This window comes from Rhinoderma darwinii, chromosome 3 (assembly GCF_050947455.1).
Source record: "Rhinoderma darwinii isolate aRhiDar2 chromosome 3, aRhiDar2.hap1, whole genome shotgun sequence".
NCBI lineage: Eukaryota > Metazoa > Chordata > Amphibia > Anura > Rhinodermatidae > Rhinoderma > Rhinoderma darwinii.
Genome location: NC_134689.1, coordinates 163,865,882 through 163,890,623, shown reverse-complemented (window position 1 = coordinate 163,890,623; position 24,742 = coordinate 163,865,882).

Below are 24,742 nucleotides of genomic sequence, written 5' to 3'. Positions count from 1 at the left end.
AAATAATACAATTATCCATAGATGTGTGGTACGCTGTGAAGCAATCTGTTATGCGCAGGCCGGTGTCGCACTGATAAAGGGTTTTCTTTCTCATCTCACTTTTGTAACATTCTGCACCTTTTGGAGAATTTTTCTCCTTTGTAGTTTGGGAAATGTTGCTGGGAAACTGTTGCGCTAGTTTAATACGGGCTGCTCGCTTCCAGCAGATGTGCTATGTCCCTTCCCTTCCTAGTCCCTAAATACTAGGGTCCTGAAACTGAAGGAATGTTCCCCTCCAGCCTGCGCATCAGGATGTTTTTTCATCACTGCATTATTAGTGGTATAACTTTTTTATTTTTCGGTTGATGGTGTGTGGACTCGTTTTTTGCGAGACAAGCAGTAGATTTTATTTGTACCATTTTGGGACATATATGACTTTTGATCACTTTCTATTTAATTTTTTGGTATAGGAAATTACCAAAAACAAGCAATTCTGTGCTCCATAAGTTACATGTTAACTTTATTCTCCGGGACGATACGATTACAGCGATACCAGATTTATATATTTTTTTTATGTATTGCAGCTTTTGCACAATAAAATCACTTATTTCGAAATAATTTGTTTTCTGTGTTGCCATATTCTAAGACCCATAACTTTTATATTTTTCATCAGTTTCTCCCTCTAAATTCAGTTTATCCCTACAAACAGGGTCAACATTCTAATCAGGAGCATAACTAGGAAAGACTGGGCCCCATAGCAACTCTTGACTAGGGCCACCCACCCCCCGGGTGCCACAAGCACTTATAAATAGTGCCCCCTGTAGAAAGTGCCATACAGCCCTCCTGTAGACAGTGCTATATAGCCCCGCCTATAGACAGTGTCACACCCCATTTGTAGATAGCGCCCCCACCACCCCCTTGTAGATAGTGCCATGCAACCCCCCCTGTAGATATCGCCATAAAGCCCCCACTGTATATAGCGCTATACAGCTTCCACTGTATATAGTGCCACACAGCCCTCTCCCTTCTATATAGTGCAATACAGCCCCCTTTAGTAGATAGTGCAGCACAGCCCCCCTTAGTAGGTAGTGCAGCACACAGCCCGCGCCTTAGTAGATAGTGCCACACACAGCCCCCTGTAGATTGCACTACACACAGCCCCCTGTAGATAGAGCCACAGCCCTCCCCCTTGTAAATAGTGCCATACCGTTCCCTCATGTGTATAGTGCCACACAGCTCCCCCTTGTGTATAGTGCCACACAGCTCCCCCTTGTGTATAGTGCCACACAGCCCCCCTTTCGTGCATAGTGCCACACAGCCCCCCCCCCTTGTGTATAGTGCCACACAGCTCCCCCTTGTGTATAGTGCCACACAGCCCCCTTTGTGTATAGTGCCACACAGCCCCCCCCCCCTTGTGTATAGTGCAACAAGGCAATGGCGCATCCAAGAAAGTTGTATCAGCCAGGGAGATGTCACTCAAACATGGAAAGGTAGGTTTGGAGGCAGGACTATGTGACTTTTCATGATAGCGGCACCACCCCATGACCCTCTAATGAGTAATTAGCATATAGTGTGTGCCGTTTTAAAAGTGGATTTTAAAGATTTTCCTGCATCTGAAAAAAACCTACAAGGGAATGTTTGGAAATATTGTCAGGTCATGTATTACCGCATGGTGGCGGTTCAAGGGGTTAAAACTACCTGACAGATTCCGATTAAATATACAATGAATTGAGAACAATTCTATCTGCCCGGCAATTTTGTTATTATAAATATATCCTATATAATTACAGATCCAGAACAAAGCTCTGACATATATACAGTACCACAACCAAGCTCAGTACATAAATACAGCACTAGAACTAAGCTATGACATATATACAGCACTAGAACCAAGCTCAGTACATAAATACAGCACTAGAACAAAGCTCTGACATATATACAGAACTAGAAACAAGCTCAGTACATGAATGCTGCACCAGAGCAAAGCTAATTACATATATACAGCACCAGAACCAACCTCAGTACACAAATACAGCACTAGAACCAACCTCAGTACATAAATACAGCACCAGAACAAACTTCAGTACATAAATACAGCACTAGAACCAAGCTCAGTACATAAATACATCCCCAGAACCAAGCTCAATACATATATACAGCACCAAAACAAATCTCATACGTATCTACAGCACCAGAACAAAGCTCAGTACTTACATACAGCATCAGAACAAAGATCAGTACATATACAGTGAAGGAAATAAGTATTTGATCCCTTGCTGATTTTGTAAGTTTGCCCACTGTCAAAGACATGAACAGTCTAGAATTTTTAGGCTAAGTTAATTTTACCAGTGAGAGATAGATTATATAAAAAAAAAAAAAAAAAAAATCACATTGTCAAAATTATATATATTTATTTGCATTGTGCACAGAGAAATAAGTATTTGATCCCTTTGGCAAACAAGACATAATACTTGGTGGCAAAACCCTTGTTGGCAAGCACAGCAGTCAGACGTTTTGTGTAGTTGATGATGAGGTTTGCACACATGTTAGATGGAATTTTGCCCACTCCTCTTTGCAGATCATCTGTAAATCATTAAGGCCCCATGCACACGACCGTGTTCGGTCCGTGATATACGGTCCGCATGTCGGCTGCATGTCCCGGACCGAACACAGTGCAGGGAGTCGGGCTCCTAGCATCACACTTATCTATGACGATAGGGGTCACTGCCTGTCCGCGGAACTACTGTCCCGTACTGTAATCATGTTTTAGTGTGTGACAGTAGTTACGTGGATAGGCAGTGACACCTAGCGTCATAGATAAGTATGATGCTAGGAGCCCGGCTCCCTGTACTTTGTACGGTCCGGGACAAGCGGCCGACATGCGGACCGTATATCACGGACCGAACACGGTCGTGTGCATCAGGCCTAAGATTTCGAGGCTGTCGCTTGGCAACTCGGATCTTCAGCTCCCTCCATAAGTTTTCGATGGGATTAAGGTCTGGAGACTGGCTAGGCCACTCCATGACCTTAATGTGCTTCTTTTTGAGCCACTCCTTTGTTGCCTTGGCTGTATGTTTCGGGTCATTGTCATGCTGGAAGACCCAGCCACGAACCATTTTTAATGTCCTGGTGGAGGGAAGGAGGTTGTCACTCAGGATTTGACGGTACATGGCTCCATCCATTCTCCCATTGATGCGGTGAAGTAGTCCTGTGCCCTTAGCAGAGAAACACCCCCAAAACATAATGTTTCCACCTCCATGCTTGACAGTGGGGACGGTGTTCTTTGGGTCATAGGCAGCATTTCTCTTCCTCCAAACACGGCGAGTAGAGTTAATGCCAAAGAGCTCAATTTTAGTCTCATCTGACCACAGCACCTTCTCCCAATCACTCTCAGAATCATCCAGATGTTCATTTGCAAACTTCAGACGGGCCTGTACATGTGCCTTCTTGAGCAGGGAGACCTTGCGGGCACTGCAGGATTTTAATCCATTACGGCGTAATGTGTTACCAATGGTTTTCTTGGTGACTGTGGTCCCAGCTGCCTTGAGATCATTAACAAGTTCCCCCCGTGTAGTTTTCGGCTGAGCTCTCACCTTCCTCAGGATCAAGGATACCCAACGAGATGAGATTTTGCATGGAGCCCCAGATCGATGTCGATTGACAATCATTTTGTATGTCTTCCATTTTCTTACTATTGCACCAACAGTTGTCTCCTTGTCACCCAGCGTCTTACTTATGGTTTTGTAGCCCATTCCAGCCTCGTGCAGGTCTATGATCTTGTCCCTGACATCCTTAGAAAGCTCTTTGGTCTTGCCCATGTTGTAGAGGTTAGAGTCAGGCTGATTAATGGAGTCTGTGGACAGGAGTCTTTTATACAGGTGACCATATAATGCAGGCACCAAGTTGATTTGGAGCATGCAACTGGTCTGGAGGAGGCTGAACTCTTAATGGTTGGCAGGGGATCAAATACTTATTTCTCTGTGCATCATGCAAATAAATATATATAATTTTGACTAAGTGATTTTCTTTTTTTTTTTTTATATATATATAATCTATCTCTCACTAGTAAAATTAACCTAGCCTAAAAATTCTAGACTGTTCATGTCTTTGACAGTGGGCAAACTTACAAAATCAGCAAGGGATCAAATACTTATTTCCTTCACTGTATACAACACCAGAACAAATACAGCTCAATTTAGTGCAACCCCTGCTGTATAGGTTTGTACGGTGTAAAACTACAGCTCCCAGCATGGCCCGAACAATGGTGAGGATATGCTGGGAGATGCTGTTTCACAAAAAAAAATCATACAACCTACCATCTCACGGCAGATCATGCAGTAACCACAGTACTGATTAGAGGCAGAATAAACATTTACATTAAGTGACTCACCGGTGATGTTTCAGATTCTAGTTCTTTTCTTTTCCCTCCGGTCCAGACATCTATGATGGATTTCTACCGGCCATGACACATTTCTGCAGTTTTCCAATCACATGTCTTCAGCTTCTCACTTTTAAAACATTTCTGCACCTATAAACGAAGTTAAAATTCTCAACACCTCTAAAGATAATAAAGCGCCATACATTGTGTCCCTGATTATAATAGTACCAAACACTGTCACACACACACACACACACACACACACACACACACAGACACACACCGTGCCCCCTGTAGATAGTGCCCCCATAGCCCCATGTAGATAGTGACCCCCATAGAGCCTCTGTAGAGAGTGCCCTGCATAGAAGCCCCTGTAGATAGTGTCCCACATACAGCTCTCTGTAGATAGTGCCCACATATGGACGACTCCAGAGCTGCAAGGCAATAGTGCTAACCACTGAGCCACTGTGCTGCCCTACATATAGCTTCCCCTATAGATAGTGCACCACATATAGCCCACCTCTGTAGATAGTCTCACATATAGCTCCCCCTGTATATAGTGTCCCACATATTGCCCACCCCTGTAGACAGTGCCTTACATACAGCAACCCTGTAGCTAGTGCCCCACAGGTAACCCACCCCTGTATATAGTGTCCCACATATAGCCCAACCCTATAGAAAGTGTCCTAAAAAATAGCTCCCCTATAGATAGTGCTCTACATATAGCCCACCCCTGTATAGTGTCTCACATATAGCTCCCCCTGTGTATCGTGCCTCACATATAGACCCCTGTATATAGTGCCCCACATATAAACCCTCCTGTAGATAGTGGCCCATATATAGACCCCCCTGTATATAGTGGCCCACATCCCCACATATAGACCCCCCTGTAGATAGTGGCCCACATCCCCACATATAGTCCCCCCTGTATATAGTGACCCACATATAGACCACCCCTGTGTATAGTGGCCCACATATAGACCCCCCTGTATACACCGCGTTCTAAATTATTATGCAAATGTTATTTTTCGCTGATTTTCCTAAATAGTCGATGCAAATGACAGTCAGTATAATCTTCAAGCCATCAACCGTTGGAGTATAATGCAAATTTTATTGAACAAATCTCCTAATGATAACAGATTTTTTTTTAGAAGTAAAAAACTCAAAATGCACTGTTTCAAATTATTATGCACAACAGAGATCAAAACATTTTAAAGGTTGTAAAGAGAACTAAAATGGTAAATTGTTGAATTTGCAGCATCAGGAGGTCATATTTACAGAAATCAAAAGCTCTTTCAATAAAAAAAACTTAGCAGGCCAAGTTACATGTTAACATAGAACCCCTTCTTTGATATCACCTTCACAATTCTTGCATCCATTGAATTTGTGAGTATTTGGACAGTTTCTGCTTGAATATCTATGCAGGGTGTCAGAATAACCTCCCAGAGCTTCTGTTTTGATGTGAACTGCCTCCCACCCTCAGACACAGAGGTATTCTTTGCAGCATGAGATGGTGCATTGTCATGCATGAAGATAATTTTGCTACGGAAGGCACAGTTCTTCTTTTTGTACCACGGAAGAAAGTGGTCAATCATGAACTCTACGTACTTTGCAGAGGTCATTTTCACACCGTCAGGGACCCTAAAGGGGCCTACCAGCTCTCTCACCATGATTCCCGCCCAAAACATGACTCCGCCACCTCCTTGCTGACGTCGCAGCCTTGTTGGGACATGGTAGCCATTCACCAACCATCCACTACTCCATCCATCTGGACCATCCAGGGTGGCATGGCACTCATCAATAAACAACACGGTTTGAAAATTAGTCTTCATGTATTTCTGAGCCCACTGCAACCGTTTCTGTTTGTGAGCATTGTTTAGGGGTGGCTGAATAATAGCTTTATGCACACTTGCAAACCTCAGGAGGATCCTACACGTTGAGGTTCGCAGGACTCCAGAGGCACCAGCGGCTTCAAATACCTATTTGCTGCTTTGCAATGGCATTTTAGCAGCTGCTCTCCTAATCCTATCAATTTGTCTGGCAGAAACCTTCCTCATTATGCTTTTATCTGAACGAACCCGTCTGTGCTCTGAATCAGCCACAAATCTTTTCACAGTACGATGATCACGTTTACGTTTTCTTGAAATATCCAATGTTTTCATACCTTGTCCAAGGTATTGCACTATTTCACGCTTTTCAGCAGCAGAGAGATCCTTTTTCTTTCCCATATTACTTGAAACCTGTGGCCTGCTTAATAATGTGGAACGTCCTTCTTAAGTAGTTTTCCTTTAATTGGGCACACCTGGCAAACTAATTATCACAGGTGTCTGAGATTGATTACAATGATCCAAAGAGCCCTAAGACACAATACCATCCATGAGTTTAAGTGAAAAACGAATAATTAAATGTTTATGATACTTAAATCCAATGTGCATAATAATTTGGAACACTGTGTATAGTGGCCCACATCCCCACATATAGACCCCCCCTGTAGATAGTGCCCCACATCTCCACATATAGACCACCCCTGTAGATAGTGCCCCACATATAGACCCTCCGCTTTATATAGTAGCCCACATATAGACGACCCCCCTGTAGATAGAGCTCCCACTATAGATAATGGCAGTCACAGTTTTATTAGAAAAAACTTTACATACTCAAATGATCCCGTTCCTGCGCAGTCCGAAGGCAATGCAGACCTGCTCTCTTCTGAGCAGGTCTGCTGGAGCTGAACGACGCATCGTTCAATGACGCTGATTGGCGGGGCAGAATGACTTGCCCCGTCAATCAGCACCTTTCAAGCACGGAAACGGCGTGATGACGTCATCGCGCCACTAGCATCGTTGAAAGGCGCTGATTGTCGGGCCAAGACATTTTGTCCCGCCAATCAGCGTCATTGTAAGGCACTGAATGGTTGGAACATGCCCGGCCATTCAGCGCTAAGGCCTGATGCACACGACCGTGTTCGGTCCGTGATATACGGTCCGCATGTCGGCCGCTTGTCCCGGACCGTACAAAGTACAGGGAGCCGGGCTCCTAGCATCATACTTATCTATGACGCTAGGTGTCACTGCCTATCCACGTAACTACTGTCACACACTAAAACATGATTACAGTACGGGACAGTAGTTCCGCGGACAGGCAGTGACCCCTATCGTCATAGATAAGTGTGATGCTAGGAGCCCGACTCCCTGCACTGTGTTCGGTCCGGGACATGCAGCCGACATGCGGACCGTATATCACGGACCGAACACGGTCGTGTGCATGGGGCCTAAGGCATGTATTTGGCTGTCGCTAGCATCGGGGCCCCCTCCGGTGCTAGCGACGCCTACAGGCATGAGAGGGCCTGTGTCGCCCAGCCCATACTCGGCTGCTAGCGGCGCCACCGAGCATATGGGGGGGGCGTGTCGGCTGGTGGCACGGGCCCCCTCAAGCCGCGGGCCCCGTAGCAGCCGCTATGGCTGCTACCGCGGTAGTTACGCCACTGATTCTAATACATGACACATAGATTTACTGATTAATACAATAAGTTAGTTTACAAATTTTACATTTGATTTGTGATGAAAGTTGACCATAGGAATAAAAATGTAAATTGATAAAGTCTACATTTTCATTGACTTGGTTAACACATTGTTACAGGGCCTGCGGAAGTTAATGATTTATATGGGGTCAACAGAGGATGGTGTAGAGCCACTGTCTTGATAACGGATTTGGCATAGGGCTAAACTGGGGGACAGAGTCTAAGGTAAAGCTAGGTGTTCACCCTTTAACTTCCGTACAGAGATGTGGACTTGGCTGCTAGAATCCCCAGGTTGCTACCCCCAAAAATAGTCTCTGTTGGCAACCGCCAATGTGGACAGGCGAGGTAAAATAGTAGCAGATAGATACATGATCCAAACTACGGCGTGTGCTCTAGCGTCCAGCAGAGGAACTGAAGGACAGCTGCGGTGAGGAAGACAGCAGGCAGCATGGACCAGGGCAGAGGTGTGGTGTTGTCCAAGAACTAGAAGTGTAAAGGTATGTTCACACGGAGTGTTTTCAAACGTTTTTCTAGCTGTAAACTTCCCGAAAAACGGCTGAAAAATCGGAAGCAGAACGCCTCCAAACATCTGCCCATTGATTTCAATGGGAAAAAACGGCGTTCTGTCCTGACGGACCGTTTTTTTGCGCCCGTTTTTCAAAATGGCCGCGTAAAAAAACGGCAGCAAAAAGGAAGTGCATGTAACTTCTTCAGCCGTTTTTGGAGTCATTTTTCATAGACTCTATAGAAAAACAGCTCCAAAAACGGCCATAAAAACGCTGCAAAAAACGCAGCGAAAATCGCTAGTGGCCTAAAAAACATCTGAAAATCAGGATCTGTTTTCCCTTAGACGTATTTGAGTTTGTGTGTGCACATACCTAAGTGTCGGTGGGAAGCTGCGGCCGAGGACGCGGCCATTACACACATTTCTTACAAATCTATGTGGCCAAAGACACAAAGATTTTCATAGAGTTTAGATCAGGGCGATTTTAGGATTGTTAACAATAATTAGGTGTACTTCTACATGGCCTGACATGGACCATGTAAACAAGCGCCGATCAACAAGACACCTCGTTAATCGGCGCTTGTTTGCTCCTATCACATGAAGCAATGATTACTACGTTACTACGATTGCTCATCCCTATACATTTTCATCATGTCAGCAGCGCATCTCCCTAATTACACAGGGAGATGTTCTGCCGACAAAGATTATTTTAAATTCTGCATAAAAAATACAGATCAGCCGATGAACGAACCCAACAGAAAGTCAACAGAACCCATTAAAGTCAATGGGCTCCGTTGGCTGCCGGTGGTTTCCATGGTGCGTTGGAAACGTCGCTTCTGGTTTTCCCTTGTTCTGCTCCTCTGATGGAGCAGAACAATGGAAAGAACCGATGCAGTTATGAATCTATCCTTACTGCTCATCTCTGCTTACTTTTGAGACTGTGTGTTCAGCAGTCTTTTTTGGATAATGCCTTTATTTCTAGTAACTAGCAATCAATATTGGCCTGACCGGAAATTAAAATTGCTGTCCGAGAATGAAAAAAATAAAAATAGCAGCAGCAAATGTTATAAAATTAATTTAAAAAAACACAGTAGTCACCTGTTAAATCCCCTGCTGCTCCAATGCTGATGCTCCAGTGGTCCCCTGACGGTCCTTGTTTAATATCCAGGAGAGATGAAGCTGCAGCATATCACTGGCATCAGCGGTGATACAAGTAAGTACAGAACGTGACTGCTGAGGTCATGTAAAAGAGCCTCAGGGAACTTTTTGGGAAAGTAAAATCGATGTTTCTCATTCTTACTTATGTGTGCCTGCAAAGAACTAGTTAAATTGTCTTCTAAATGTTGACTAATATTAAAGTATTAAGTATTAAAACGGCATGTACTGGTACCACTATTTTCTACCTGTAGCATAATAAACTATAGCAGTATAAAAGAATGTCTATAATAGATAATAAAAAAAAAAACCTCCTTCTAAGAGACAAAAGTTTAAAAACCGCATAAGAAGATAACAGTGGTAAAATGCTGATTCGTTCCACGGTTTTCTTCTTTATTGTTAGTGCGGATTTCTTTTGACTTTCACTACAATCTCCACTCATGTCGTTGCCTGGCAACCTTGGCAACCTTAGCTATACGGAACAATAAAGGGAGAAACCAGGGAGTGACTCTAATCAATGCCAGTGTTACCCTTACATATATTTCCACTTAAAGATGCTCAGCATGACGTTACCAAGTGGGCAACAGAACAACACATCATTGTTCTGATATTTAACCCTATTTATACCTATTCAACTTAGAAAATATTGATGTACTGGATCACATAATAAATAATGATAGGAAAAGTATCAACATGTATAAAGAATATTAAAAGTGGTGCTGAAATTCTTAGCATTTTTATACGCCAGTTTGTATATTAATGAGTAGTATGGACCAGTCAGCTAGTTTTGGGATTTATTGGTGCGATCTTTGCTGATGAGAAGATATTATACCTTTTGTTGCTGCAGCAAACTACAGGATACCCAAGTAACTGGAGGAAATCCATCAAGGAAACCCGATGAAACAGTCAGGGTATTTCCACAAGATACTGTGAGTACTGAGTTTAAAGGGCTTGTAATTCTGCAAATCAATTTATGTTTGTAGTGTCCCATAGTCAGTGTACAGCCAGGTCAGATCTAAAGTCCACACACTCTGTGATTTAGGCAGTGTTAAAAATTCATTTATTATGTGAAAAATATAAATAGATAGAAAAGCAAAACTGCTATTCTGTTGGGGTCTGCTAGGTACCGTAGCTAGCTGGCAGGCAGTAGTAATTCTAGCTGACCCTTGGTCTTCTCCTCTACTGCACTTCTGACAAGCTGGTGTTTTAAGAAAAATGAACTGCTATAGCAAGAAGCTGCTCGATCAAAGAGATAGAAACAAGTGAAAAGTCTTATTTATACAGTGGTTATACAAAAGTATTCACCCCTATTATGTTTTACGATAACAACATTGAAACACAATGATTTTTATTAATTTTTCGTTCACTCAATTACTGGAAAAGACTATTGAAAAACAAAGGGAAAACAAACCTCTACAATGGTTACTATTATAACTATTCATTACAGGGGCATAACTAAAGTCCAGTATGAACAGTGAAGGAAATAAGTATTTGATCCCTTGCTGATTTTGTAAGTTTGCCCACTGTCAAAGACATGAACAGTCTAGAATTTTTAGGCTAGGTTAATTTTAACAGTGAGAGATAGATTATATTTGAAAAAAAAGACAGAAAATCACATTGTCAAAATTATATATATTTATTTGCGTTGTGCACAGAGAAATAAGTATTTGATCCCTTTGGCAAACAAGACTTAATACTTGGTGGCAAAAACCTTGTTGGCAAGCACAGCAGTCAGACTTTTTTTGTAGTTGATGATGAGGTTTGCACACATGTTAGATGGAATTTTTTGCCCACTCCTCCTTGCAGATTATCTGTAAATCATTAAGATTTCGAGACTGTCGCTTGGCAACTCGGATCTTCAGCTCCCTCCATAAGTTTTCGATGGGATTAAGGTCTGGAGACTGGCTAGGCCACTCCATTACCTTAATGTGCTTCTTTTTGAGCCACTCCTTTGTTGCCTTGGCTGTATGTTTCGGGTCATTGTCGTGCTGGAAGACCCAGCCACGAGCCATTTTTAATGTCCTGGTGGAGGGAAGGAGGTTGTCACTCAGGATTTGACGGCACATGGCTCCATCCATTCTCCCATTGATGCGGTAGTCCTGTGCCCTTAGCAGAGAAACACCCCCAAAACATAATGTTTCCACCTCCATGCTTGACAGTGGGGACAGTGTTCTTTGGGTCATAGGCAGCATCTCTCTTCCTCCAAACACGGTGAGTTGAGTTAATGCCAAAGAGCTCAATTTTAGTCTCATCTGACCACAGCACCTTCTCCCAATCACTCTCAGAATCATCCAGATGTTCATTTGCAAACTTCAGACGGGTCTGTACATGTGCCTTCTTGAGCAGGGGGACCTTGCGGGCACTGCAGGATTTTAATCTTTTACGTCATAATGTGTTACCAATGGTTTTCTTGGTGACTGTGGTCCCAGCTGCCTTGAGATCATTAACAAGTTTCCCCCGTGTAGTTTTCGGCTGAGCTCTCATCTTCCTCAGGATCAAGGATACCCCACGAGGTGAGATTTTGCATGGAGCCCCAGATCGATGTCGATTGACAGTCATTTTGTATGTCTTCCATTTGCTTACTATTGCACCAACAGTTGTCTCCTTCTCACCCAGCGTCTTACTTATGGTTTTGTAGCCCATTCCAGCCTCGTGCAGGTCTATGATCTTGTCCCTGACATCCTTAGAAAGCTCTTTGGTCTTGCCCATGTTGTAGAGGTTAGAGTCAGACTGATTAATTGAGTCTGTGGACAGGAGTCTTTTATACAGGTGACCATTTAAGACAGCTGTCTTTAATGCAGGCACCAAGTTGATTTGGAGCGTGTAACTGGTCTGGAGGAGGCTGAACTCTTAATGGTTGGTAGGGGATCAAATACTTATTTCTCTGTGCACAATGCAAATAAATATATATAATTTTGACAATGTGATTTTCAGTTGTTTTTTTTTGTATAATCTATCTCTCACTGGTAAAATTAACTTAGCCTAAAAATTCTAGACTGTTCATGTCTTTGACAGTGGGCAAACTTACAAAATCAGCAAGGGATCAAATACTTATTTCCTTCACTGTATGTGTTTATGCGCAGTTTGTTTAGACCAGTGGTCCCTAACCTGTGGCTCTTCAAATCGCTCAGAGTTGTAGTTTTCAACAGCTGGAGAGCCACATGGTGGGGATTGCTGGTGTAGACAATTCACTTGTATGTATAGCGAGCAGGCTACGAGTCTAAGTACCTGTAGTCTGCAGGAGCTCAGCGAAGCTCATGTCTTAACAGAGCAAAAAATGCAGCTGTTTACTATAGCGCTTCCGCATCCCATGCTGCTGTCCAATTCCCTATGCCCCATACTAAACCTAAGTAAAAATGTGGCCACCCAGAGTCTACCCACATTATGTTCTACTGACTGAATCATGATCGATACACCCATACCCCAATGGGCCTTAAGTTGGGTTTGCGGATCTTCATGCAGTGCCTCGTGAAAACTATATAATACATATTTCTGAGCGAGCAAGTGTGACACCAATGAATGATTCCTTTCTAGTCATTATTTAGTAGAATAACCTTTTACAGCATTTTCAGCCTTGTGGATAAATCTCTATTAACTTGCCAATGTGTAGTTTATCGTTTTTCCCCATTCGTCTTTGTTAAACTTGTAAAGTACCAGGAGTGAGCAGCTATGTAGTCCAGCTACAAATTTTCAGTTGGTTTGAACTCTGACCTATAAGGCCTCATGCACACGGCCATGCCCGTAATCACGGGCCGCAATTGCGGGCACAGCCGCCCGCCGCGGACAGTCGTCCGGATTTTCGGCCCGTGCTCCCATACAAAGTATGGGAGCACGGCCCGTAAAAAGCAAAAGATTGGACATGTTCTATCTTTTGCGGTACAGTTCTACAGTACGGACACTTATCCGTAGCGATACGGAAAGGTGTCTGCGGCCAATGGAACTGAATGGGTCCGTAATTGCAGACCGTATTATGGTCCGCAATTACGGAAAATTTTTACAGTCGTGTGCATGAGGCGTAACTAGGCGATTCCAAGATATTGTTGTTATTAACAAACCTACTGCCAAGTCACAGTACTCTAGCAAAATACAAAATGTTTTTCTCCATGATTTTCCTGAAGGAATTTTAAGGCACATTTTTTTTCGCCTTACAAAGAACGCTGTGTGAACATACCCTACGAGTGTAGTGCTTGTTTTTAGCTGTTTTCTGTCTTTCTCGAAATAATTTTTGGTCGGGGTGCCCTGAGGAAATTTTACTTTTCCAGTGCTGCCTCAAGCCCGAAAAGGTTGGGAAACTCCGTACTAGGCTACAGGATCACGCTCGCCTACGCAAGGATCCCGTCATGGAGCAGCTCAGTTCGTCATGGGAACGGGGCCTAGGTGAATACAATATGTTTCCGTTTGGGGGCACTACAAGGGGGAGGTGGGGGGCTGTATGGCACGATCTTCAAGGAGGAGGTGGGGGATTATGGCACTGTCTACAGGGAGGCTGTATGGCACAATCTACAGGGGGGCACTATCTAAAAGGGGGCTGTGTGTGGCAGCCAGGGCAGGGGGCATTATACTGTGTGGGGGCCACTAAGCAGACATTATACTGTGTAGGGGTACTACAGGGGTCAATATACTGTGTGTGGCACTTAGGGGGCATAATACTGTGTGGGCACAATTAGAGGACAAAATACTGTGTCCTTGAATGGGTTATAATATATTATATTATTAAATATTATTATTATACTGTATGGGGGGCACTAATGAGCATTCTACTGTGTGGGGGCACTATATAGGGCATTATACTGTGGGGAGCATTATAAATTTTTTATGGGGCATTTTTTTTATGAAGTCGACTGCGCTATTGGTTCCGTCATGAACAACGGAACCCTGTTACAATGGTGACAGGCGGAAACCATTAGCTAGGTTTCCGTCACCATGGATATCAATGGTGAGGGAAACGGAAGCTTAGGTTTCCGTCTGCTTTCCGCTGAGGGGTTAAGACTTAGACTAATAGATTAGCATAAGTTTCTTGAAAAGTTAGTGACCATTTAAGCACTATAACGATACAGGTTCTAATTGCCACAGGAAATGCAGACCAAGTGTTACCTCTAGTACACAGGACAAATATAAAAGGGTCACCAGTGTCAGAAATCATTAATAAAAGTTAATAGCCCCTCAGATTAGAATCCAATTGAATGCATCAATGAGTTCAAGCAGCAGACAAATCTCAACATTTCAGAGGAGACTTCATGAATCAGTCCTCCATGCTAAAATTGCTGCAAGAAAACAACTACTGAGGGAGACAAATAGGAGGAAGATACTTGCTTGGGTCAAGGAACGCAGTCAGCAGACATCAGAAAAGTGGAAATCTGTCCTTTAGACCGGATTCACACGAGCATGTTCGTTTTGCGCACGCAAAAAACGCGGCGTTTTGCGTGCGCAAAAGGCACTTAACAGCTCCGTGTGTCATCACCATATGATGCATGGCTGCGTGCTTTTCATGCAGCCACCATCATTATGACACTCTGTTTGGATGTTTGTAAACAGAAAAGCACGTGGTGCTTTTCTGTTTTCATTCATACTTTTGACTGCTGTTGCGCGAATTACGTGCATCCCACGGAAGTGCTTCCGTGTGGTGCTCGTGATTTTCACACACCCATTGACTTCAATGGGTGCGTGATGCGCGAAATACCCACAAAGAACGGACATGTCGTGAGTTTTACGCAGCAGACTCACGCTGCGTAAAAATCACGGACTGTCTGCACAGCCCCATAGACTAATATAGGTCCGTGCGAGGCGCGTGGAAATCACGCGCATTGCACGGACGTATATCACGTTCGTCTGAATAAGCCCTTATTCTGATGAATCAGGATGCTTCTTTACAAACATACAATAAAACAGGAGGTGGATACACCCGTGGGAAAACACTTCTCTGGACCTGATCACAGTTTAGCAGATTTAAAGGTACTAATTCTGAAGGGTCATTTTAAAAACAACAGAGAGAGAAAAATTTGGGAATTCAAGATGATGATCAAATTCCAGTCATTGACACAAGGCCTCAATCTAACACCAGAATATATGAGCCACTACATGGACACACGTCACGTCCCCCATCAGACTGACTCCAGATGCCTTAACTCCTAAGTCATCACCCCTATAATGTCTGTTTTATTGCCCCGGCTTATCTTAATGATGTATCACTTCATGTACTAATTGTCTTTGTGTAACATCTAAATGTTGTGCTTTTTTCTAAGACATTCATTTGTAAACGCCTGAAGAAGGGGCCTGTGTGCTCTGAAAGCCACATATAGAACTTTTATGGTTAGCCAATAAAGGTATCATACCTACTATACTTTTGTCTTTTTTGATACAAAATTATTTGACTGCATTCTGATGGGTCCAAATTTGAGATTTTTTTTTCTCTTACGTCATGATTTTGTTAGATTCCGAGAAGGTGAACAGAATGTCTGGATGTGATTTTCCCACCATGAAGATGGGGAGGGGGCAAGATGGTGCTTTGCTGGTGACAATGTTGGCGATTTGTACAGAATTAAAGGCACACCTAACTAGCATGGCATTCTGTAGTAATTAGCCATTCAATCTGGTTTGCGGTTTATTCAATCTGGTTTGCGGTTTATTCAATCTGGTTTGCGGTTTATTCAATCTGGTTTGCGGGCCACCATTTGTGCTGTGTCAGAGTCACATTCCCCTGAACTGAACTTAATAGACTTGGTTTGGAAAAAGTTAGACTGGCGAGTCCAGGAAAAACACCCAACAAGTGCTCAACATACATAGGAACTTCTTCAAGTTGGAAAGCATACCTGGTGACTACTTTTCAAAGTTGGTCGAGAGAATGCCATGAATGTGTCAATGTGATATCAAGGCAACTTTGAAAAATCTAAAATATAAGATCATTTTGAACTGTATTAACTTTTTTTGGTCACAATTCGATTTGTATAACTAAATAGTCAAGTACAACATTAATGTACTTGTCCTTACTGTTAACTAGCAATTGTGACTAATTGGAACAGCCAAAGAAAAAGAATGTTGCAAACGATTGTCACAATTCTTCTTTTACTTCATATTCAGTAATACTGTGAACAGGGCTGGCGTTAGGGGGGAAAACAGGGCCCCCATCCGCTTAGGGCCCCCTGCCCACTATAGCAGCCATAGCAGCTGCTACGCGGCCCGAAGCATGAGAGGGCATGCGCCACCCAGCAGATAACATTTATGGGCTAGGCGGCATGGGCCCCTCATGCCCGGTCGCATTGCTAGCGACAGCCACATTCAATTGTATCTGCATCCAATTTTCATCTGGTATAGTTGTATGATTTAATAACTGTATATGTATATAAATAATTTTTTTGTGTGAGAGGGGGACATATGCTTTGGGGCTTGCAACACTCGTGGAGGCGCTAGACAACAGCAATGCTATTCTCTGCACATTGTCTTCTGAATTGACTGCATTATTGATACAATAATTCAGCATTTGGGGCCCCACTTTTAACTTTGTCCAGGGCCACACTTTATCTAAAACTGGCCATTACTGTGGATATAGGTACACATGTTATTATAACACATTATGTTGGTAACACAAGTGTTAAACTACCTGTTTATCGTTATCATGGAAATAAATTTATGTGTGCAAACTTGATCTGGCTCCTACATTACTTCATTTGATTTATTGGTATTGACAGTAAAGCAAAGGTGAAAATAAAGTGTGTGGTATACAGGAAGCAATTTTTTTTCTTTTCACTCATATTACTAGCATCATATAAATATATGTGCCTCTCGTGCAGCTCTGACCTCTTTATGTGACCCAGTGTTTAGATATAGAGTATTATTTGTGAGCCTTCACTTAAGAGATGCACATAACATGTAGCTACAGTAGCTTTATGTGAATGGTTACCATAACAACAAAGTATCCATTAGATAGAAATGTTTACTAGATTTAATTGCTAAATGTATCACATAAAATCCTCTCGTATAAATGAAGGACATTGCTCATCAGACACACAGCAGCATTATCGCTGCTATTGTTATTTTGTATTACTTACCTATAATTCATTCATACAGTCACTGATTTATGACTGCTGTTTTTTCCATAGCAGTCACTACTATAGAACTACACATTATATCCTTATGGATCAGTAAGAAGGAAAGTATTCTTCCACTGAACAAGACATCACCAGGACAGAATACAAATTATTTACATCTTTATCTGCTTCCCAAGCTCTTCCAGACACAGCAACATTCAAAGCCATGTTATCATATGTGGTGTTCTATTGTGTGTTATAAACTGCTGGTTTTAATGGCCAAATATAAAGTCATGCAGAGTAGAATTCAAGAGGCCATTCAAATAACTGGATCTAGGTAGAATGTAATGACAGCACTATATACTGTATAAAGTTCTTAAAGAGGATCTGTCACTACTTTATTAATTCCCTATTTCCTAACTTATCTAATAGGTGCTATGATTCTGATAACTACAGTGTAAATTGTGTTTCAAAACGTTTATTATTTGTGAAGTTATGAGCTTTTTTTCTAAATTTGCTAATTTGGCTATACTTGCCAAATGGGAGGTAACTCTTTTGTCTCTGGGCAGTGTAATATTTTCTGTATGACGCTGTCCAATCAGCTTCAAACAGTTCTGCTCTTCCCAGCCTAGCAACACAGCGTGATCTCGCGATTGAAGCAGAGATCATACTGGGCTGGGAAGAGGAGAACTGTATGACGCTGATTGGATGTTTTCTGTATGACACTGTCCAATCAGCCTCATACAGTTCTCCTCTTCCCGGCCCAGCGTGATCTCAGCTTCAATCCTGAGATCACGCTATGTTGCTGGGCTGGGAGGAGAAGAACTAAATAATGCTGATTGGACAGCGTCATACAGAAAATATTACAGAGAGAAAAGAAAGTGTTACCTTCCATTTGGCAAGTATAGCCAAATTAGCATATTTAGAAAAAAGCACATAACTTTGCAAATAATAAACGTTATTGAAAAAAAATTACACTGTAGTTATCAGCATCATAGTGCCTATTAGATAAGTTAGGGGATAGGGAATTAACCCATTAACGCACCATGACGCAACTGTACGCCATGGTTTGCCCTGCATTAAGGCACCATGAAGTACAGTTACGTCAAGGTGCATTTCAAAAGTCATGGTGACAGAACAGTGACATTGACTGTCACAGACAGCTGATAGTCACTGGGACTCATCGGGGGGAACAATCCCGGCGTGGCGCCGCCTGCGATCGCAGTGATTGGTCAGTCAGTAGTGACTGACCAATCACAGCATTGCAGCATGGTTACCCGGCTAAAAGAGCCGGGTAGCCATGCTAGCCGATCGGCTGTTGGCAATAGGAGGCCTAACAATGGCCTCCTGTCTGTCAAGTATGGTAGCCTGTTAGGCCCCGCCCAGAGGCAGAGCTTAATAGGCTTCCGGCCGCAGATGAAATATGGCGGTGGGCTCAGAAGCTGAGCCAGCACCATCAGCCAAAGGGTGTCAGCTGTATGTTACAGCTGACATCCTGCTGTAACGGGAGGGAATGGAGCTAGCTCCGCTCCCTGCCTTTAACCCCTTAGATGCCGCAATCAAAAGCGATTGCGGCATCTTAGTGGTACAGGAGATTGTTGCTATGGCAACTGGAGGCCAGCAGTGGCCTCCTGGTCTGCCACGTAGAAAGCCTATTAGGCCCTGTTTGTAGACGGAGCTTAATAGGCTTGCTGTCAGTGAATAGGTCAGCTCTAATGCATTGCATTATGTGGATAGTGCAATGTATTAGAATAAAGATGAGAGGTGCAGGCCTTCAAGAACCCCAGTGGGCAGTGGCATAACTACCGCCGTAGCAGCCATAGCGGCTGCTACGGGGCCCACGTCATGAGGGGGCACGTGTCGCCCGCCGGCATGGGCCCCCACCTTGGCCGGAGGCTCCACTAGCAGCAGCTATGGCTGCTACAGCGCGACGCCACTGAACACTACGGCAGAGCAGGGAGGTATCTCCCCGCTCTGCCATTAAACAAAAGACATGTATCCCCTATCCACAGGATAGGTTATACATGTGTGATCACTGGCATTGATAGGGAGAACGGGGGACTGAGAGTCCCCTGAAGTTCTCCATCACAAACCTCAGACTTCCAGGAGTCTGTGTCGGCAGCTCCGTAGAAATGAATGGAGCGCCGGTCCTTTCATTTTTATTGAGCTGCGCAGACGCCGGAAGTCAGAGGTTAGTCATGGAGAACTTCGGGGGACTTTCAGTCCCCCTTTCTCCCTATCGCTGCCAGCGATCACACATGTATCCCCTATCCTATGGATAGGGGATACATGTCTTTTGTAGGACACACTGTAGGTCGAATTTTTTTTGGGGTTGGGGCTATATGGCGTTACCTACAAGGGGGCTGTATAGCGTTACCTACAGGGGGGGCTGTATGGTGTTACCTACAGGGGGGCTTTATGGCGTTACCTACGGGGAGGATGTATAGCGTTACCTACAGGGGGGGCTGTATGGCGTTACCTACAGGGGAGCTGTATGGCGTTACCTACAGTGGGGGCTGTATGGCGTTCTCTACAGTGGGGGCTGCATGGCATTCTCTACATTGGGGGCTGTATGGCGTTACCTACAGTGGGGGCTGTATGGCGTTAGCGCCATACAGCCCCCTCTGTAGATAACGCCATACAGCCCCCTCTGTAGATAACGCCATACAGCCCCCTCTGTAGATAACGCCATACAGCCCCCCCTGTAGGTAACGCCATACAGCCCCCCCTGTAGGTAACGCCATACAGCCCCCCTGTAGGTAACGCCATACAGCCCCCCCTGTAGGTAACGCCATACAGCCCCCCTGTAGGTAGCGCCATACAGCCCCCCTGTAGGTAACGCCATACAGCCCCCCTGTTGGTAACGCCATACAGCCCCCCTATAGGTAACGGCATACAGCCCCCTCTGTAGATAACGCCATACAGCCCCCCTGTAGATAACGCCATAGAGCCCCCTTTGTAGGTAACGCCATAGAGCCCCCTCTGTAGGTAACGCCATACAGCCCCCTCTGTAGGTAACGCCATACAGCCCCCTCTGTAGATAACGCTATACAGCCCCCCTGTAGAGAACGCCATGCAGCCCCCCTGTAGAGAACGCCATACAGCCCCCTTTGTAGATAACGCCATACAGCCCCCTCTGTAGATATCTACAAAGGGGGCTGTATGGCGTTATCTACAGGGGGGACTCTGTATGACGCTATCTACAGGGGGTCTGTATGGCGTTATCTACAGTGGGGGCTGTATGGCATTCTCTACAGAGGGGGCTGTATGGCGCTATCTACAAAGGGGGCTGTATGGCGTTATCTACAGGGGGGGCTGTAAAAAAGGCACTATCTACAAGGGGGGGTTGTGTGACACCCAGGGAAGGGGGGCCCCAGTCAAAAGTTTGCTATGGGGCCCAGTCTTTCCTAGTTACGCCCCTGCTAGTGGGACAAAAAAAAAGTTATAAAAATGTTCAACAAAAGTGTAAAAATTAAAGTTCTAAGTTAAAAAACTAAAAACTGCCTTTTTTCCGATAAGTCTTTTATTATAGGAAAAAAATTAAAACGGTAAAAAAAGTACACATATTTGGTATCACTGCGTCCGGAACAACCCAAACTATAATGTTATTTTTCCCGCACAGTGAATAACGCAGAAACAAAACAAAAAAAACAATGCCAGTGTCTCTATTTTTTTGGTCACGATTCCTTCTAAAGTATAAAATAAAAAGTGATCAAAAAGTCGCACGTACCCCAAAATAGTACCAATAAAAACTACAACCCGTTCTGCAAAAAAACTAGTCCTTACACAGCCTTCTCAACGAAAAAATTAAAAAGTTATGGCTCTCAGAATATGGTGACACAAAAAATTAATTATTTTTTAAAAAAACGATATACATATGGTATCGCCGTAATCGTATTAATCCGCAGAATAATGTCAAATGTATTTTATTACCCCAGTGTGAACACTGTAAAAAAAAAAAAAACATTGTCAGAATTTATGGTTTTTGGTCAATAAAGTGGAATAAAAAGTGATAAAAAAATTGCGTGTACCCCAAAATGGTACCAATGAAGACTATAGATTATCCCGCAACAAATAAGTCCTCACACAGCTCCGGTTGAGAAAAAAAGTCCTGGCTCTCAGAACATGGCAACGAAAAATGTGAAGAGCGTTCCAAAAGCGGATGAGATTGGACACCATTTATCAGCGCGACACTGGCCGCACATCTATGAATTATTTATTTACCCCATTATTATACCCTCTTATTATGCCCTGATGTACTCTGCCCAGCTTACACCTGCCCCCACATTGTAAACTGAAATACCAGTGAAATCCCAAACAGAACAACTACCAAGCTAAATATGCGCTCCCTCCCTTCTGAACCCTACAGCGTGCCCAAACAGCAGTTTACGTCCACATATATCACATTTTATACCCGGGAGAACTGACTTAACAGTTTATGAGATATTTGTCTTCAGTGGCAAAAACTGGGCACGAAATATTGTTCACTAAATTGGCATATCAGTGCAATTTTCACTTTGCACTATCCGCTGGGCGCTAATTTGTAATGTAGAATCACCTGTGTGGTCAAAATGCTCACTACACCCTTTAAAATGCCCTAAGGGGTGTAGTTTCCAATATAGGGGTAACTACTTGGGGTTTGTTTTACTATTTGACCTCCGAACCCTGCAAATGTGGGCCAATGCTGTGAAAATCAAATGCGCATGGTGCGCTTCACTTCTGAGCCCTGTCTTGTCCAGGCAAATGATAAATGCCTTGAGGGGTGTAGTTTCCAAAATGGGGTCACTTCTTGGGGCTTCCACTATACTCTGGTACCTCAGGGGCTTTGCATATGCGACATGGTGGCCAAAAACCAATCCAGCAAAATCTGCTTGCCAAATAGCTCTCCTGCAATTCTGAGCCCTGCCGTGTGTCCAAAAAGCAGTTTATGACCACATGTGGGGTATTGCCGTAATCGGGAGAAATTGTTTTAGAAATTTTAGAGTGCGTTTTCTCCAGTATCTCTTGTGAAAATTAAGACATTCCACAATTTAGTGGAACATGTAGATTTTCATTTTCACAGCCTAATTCCAATAAATTATACAAAAGACCTGTGGGGTTTGAATGCTCACTATACCCCTAGATAGATTCCTTGAGGGGGTAGTTTCCAAAATGGGGTCACTTTTGGAAGGTTTCCACTGTTTTGGCCTCTCATGGGCTTTGCAAATGAAACATGGCACCCGAAAAACAATCAAGCAAAATTTGAGCTCCAAAAGCCAAATGGTGCTCCTTCCGTTCTGAGCTCTGCCGTTGATACAAACAGCAGTTTATTACCACATATGGGGTATTGCCGTACTCAGAAGAGCTCGCTTTACAAATCTTGGGGTTCTTTTGCTCCTTTATCTATTGTGAAAATAGAAAAATCTGAGCTAAAACGACATTTTATTAGAAAAGACGTCGATTTTCATTTTCACAGCCTAATTTCACTAAATTCAGCAAAAAACCGTGGGGTCAAAAAGCTCGATATACCCCTTGATAAATTCCTTGAGGGGTATAGCTTGCCAAATTGTGTCTTTTTTGGGGTGTTTCCTTTGTTTTGGCCCCACAAGACCTCTTCAAACCTAACATGGTGCCTAAAATATATACTAATAGAAAGGAGGCCCCCAAATCCTCTAGTTACTCCTTTGCTCCTGAGGCCTGTGTTTCAATCCAGTAGCACACTAGGGCCACATGTGGGATATTGATAAAAACTGCAGAATCTGGGCAATAAATATTGAGTTGCAATTCTCTGGTAAAATATTATGTATTACAGAAAAAAAATGGTTTAAAACAGATTTTTTGCAAAAAAAATGACTTTTGTAAATATCACCTTTACTTTGCTTTAATTCTTGTGAAACTCCTAAAGGGTTAAGAAACTTTCTAAATGCTATTTTGAATACTTTGAGGGGGGATTTATAGGGGTTTATAATATATAAGGCCGTTAAACCCAGTTCAGAACGGAACCGGTCCCTAAAATAAGGCTTTTGAAATTTTCTTGAAAATGTGAGAAATTGCTGCTAAAGTTCTAAGCCTTAGACCGGATTCACACGAGCGTGTGCGTTTTGCGCGTGCAAAAGACGTGGCGTTTTGCGCACGCAAAAGGGCCATAAAAGCTCCATGTGTCAGCAGCATATGATGCGTGGCTGCGTGCTTTTCGCGCAGCCGCCATCATTATGACACTCTGTTTTTATGTTTGTAAACAGAAAAGCACGTGGTGCTTTTCTGTTTTCATTCATAGTTTTGACTAGTGTAGCGCGCACCACGTGTGGCACACGGAAGTGCGTCCGTGTGCCGTGCACGGTTTTCATTGACTTCAATGGGTGCGTGATGCGCGAATATAGGATATGTCGCGAGTTTTATGCAGCGGACATACCCTGCGTGAAAATCACAGACAGTCTGAACGGCCGCATTGACTAACATACACTACCGTTCAAAAGTTTAGGGTCACTTCGAAATTTCCCTATTTTTGAAAGAAAAGCACAGTTTTTTTCAATGAAGATAACATTAAATTAATCAGAAATACACTCTATACATTGTTAATGTGCTAAATGACTATTCTAGCTGCAAACGTCTGTTTTTTAATGCAATATCTACATAGGTGTATAGAGGCCCATTTCCAGCAACCATCACTCCAGTGTTCTAATGGTACATTGTGTTTGCTAACTGTGTTAGAAGGCTAATGGATGACTAGAAAACACTTGAAAACCCTTGTGCAATTATGTTAGCACCGCTGTAAACAGTTTTGCTGTTTAGAGGAGCTATAAAACTGACCTTCCTTTGAGCTAGTTGAGAATCTGGAGCATTACATTTGTGGGTTCGATTAAACTCTCAAAATGCCTAGAAAAAGAGAGAGCTTTCATGTGAAACTCGACAGTCTATTCTTGTTCTTAGAAATTAAGGCTATTCCATGCGATAAATTGCCAAGAAACTGAAGATTTCCTACAAAATTTCCTACAACGGTGTGTACTACTCCCTTCAGAGGACAGCACACACAGGCTCTAATCAGAGTAGAAAGAGAAGTGGGAGGCCCCGCTGCACAACTGAGCAACAAGACAAGTACATTAGAGTCTCTAATTTGAGAAATAGACGCCTCACAGGTCCTCAACTGGCAGCTTCATTAAATAGTACCCGCAAAACGCCAGTGTCAGCGTCTACAGTGAAGA